Raw genomic sequence first — 2,189 nt, 5'->3', positions numbered from 1 at the left:
TTTGTTTGTTTCTTCTTTACAGCAGGCAGTTTTGCAGATAAAATTGGGCCAGCAGATAAAGATGCCAAAATCATCAGGAAAGAAACAGACACTGTTACTCTGAAATGTTCATATGAGACAAACAGTAATGAAATTGATCTTTACTGGTACAAACAAAATGCTAAAAGTGCACCACAGTATTTACTGTATAAAGGCGCAAGATCAAGATCTGGTGGTAGCACTCCTGATGATCATTGATTAGAGTCAGAAACATCCAGAGACTCTACTAAACTTATTATCAGAGGTCTAAAGCTCTCAGATTCTGCTCTCTATCACTGCGCTCTTCAAGTTGTAGCACAGTAGCCCAAAGTCAGTAAAAGCCTTTACAAAAACATAACAATTGTATATAGGAAGCTTCTAAAACCACAGCAGATTAAAGATGTTTGTTTTACCAAATTGTCAGTTAACAACATTTGTATTAACAGAGGCAGCTGAAAGAAAGATAAAATAATAATGAGGGATTAAAACTGACATTTTCATCACAGTAGTATACAAATAAGTCTACATTTTAAGCTGTACCAAAATATATTTTATATAATTTCCAGATCTTTTGTGTCAGGAGTTACTGCTCTGCACTTTGAAGAAATACATCCACGAATATCTTAATTTTTTTTTTCCCATAACCCACTATCATCAATTTCCATCTGTTTATTCATGCATTTGTTCATTTGTTCATACATGTACCTGTATATACTGTATGTACATTTGAACATCAGGTTAAAGCTGTTACTGAAGATAAGGGAATGAATGTATATGAACATTTATAGACGTGGGACTCTGATAAAATCATCAGTGAAGTAAATAAATGATGAATGAATGTACAGATGTTGGCTGCAGCTGCAGGACACTAAGCATTTGTTTATATTGTTTATATGGTAAAGGGGGTTGTATGTGATTTAACAGATTGGCGCAGAGAAATGGGAAGTTTTGGAACCAGGAGTTGGCGACCTTGAGCAATTGTATGGAACCAGTACGAGCTTGTTTGGAACCCCTTTGGCATTAGTTATTATGGATGAGTGGAGTAGTGCACAATGAGCGTTAGCTGTGAAAGCCTTTGATAAGAATGGTAATAGTGTGAGTGCTGTGCAAAGGGAATTTTGGTGTCATTAGCAGTTACTATGATTGTGTCCTGTATGCTCATGCGATTATAACATGGGTGTGTAATTTTAAAGAAACACATTTGCGGCATTTGACAGACGCCCTTATCCAGAGCGACTTACAACTGAGCAGGGGAGGGTTTTAGGGCTTTTGCTCAAGGGCCCAGCAGTGGCAGCTTGGTGGTGGTGGGATTTGAACCTGTGATCTTCTGATCCAAAGCCCAATGACCTAACCACTGAGCTACCACCTCCCCCAAAAACACCTCAACAAAGTGATGATGCATGTTGTCAAATGTCACGGTGAGGCTTCCTCATGATGCCAGCTCCAACAACATCAATATTCTCTGGAGTGTAGGTCATTCAAAACCACCTGGGAACTTCTTTTTTTAAGCTGAACCTGTTTCTTTAAAATGATCAGACATCCTAACTGGATTTGCGCCACACTCCATCACAGTTCTTATAAAAGGTTTTACTGTGAATGCTCATTGTGCACAACTCCACCACTCCATTATAACTAATGGTAAAGGGGTTGTATGTGATTTAACAGATTGGCGCAGAGAAATGGGAAGTTTTGGAACCAGGAGTTGGCGACCTTGAGCAATTGTATGGAACCAGTACGAGCTTGTTTGGAACCCCTTTGGCATTAGTTATTATGGATGAGTGGAGTAGTGCACAATGAGCGTTAGCTGTGAAAGCCTTTGATAAGAATGGTAATAGTGTGAGTGCTGTGCAAAGGGAATTTTGGTGTCATTAGCAGTTACTATGATTGTGTCCTGTATGCTCATGCGATTATAACATGGGTGTGTAATTTTAAAGAAACACATTTGCGGCATTTGACAGACGCCCTTATCCAGAGCGACTTACAACTGAGCAGGGGAGGGTTTTAGGGCTTTTGCTCAAGGGCCCAGCAGTGGCAGCTTGGTGGTGGTGGGATTTGAACCTGTGATCTTCTGATCCAAAGCCCAATGACCTAACCACTGAGCTACCACCTCCCCCAAAAACACCTCAACAAAGTGATGATGCATGTTGTCAAATGTCACGGTGAGGCTTCCT

The sequence above is a fragment of the Silurus meridionalis genome, chromosome 6 (genome assembly GCF_014805685.1).
Source record: "Silurus meridionalis isolate SWU-2019-XX chromosome 6, ASM1480568v1, whole genome shotgun sequence".
Lineage (NCBI taxonomy): Eukaryota > Metazoa > Chordata > Actinopteri > Siluriformes > Siluridae > Silurus > Silurus meridionalis.
Note: the sequence above shows the minus strand (reverse complement) of the source record.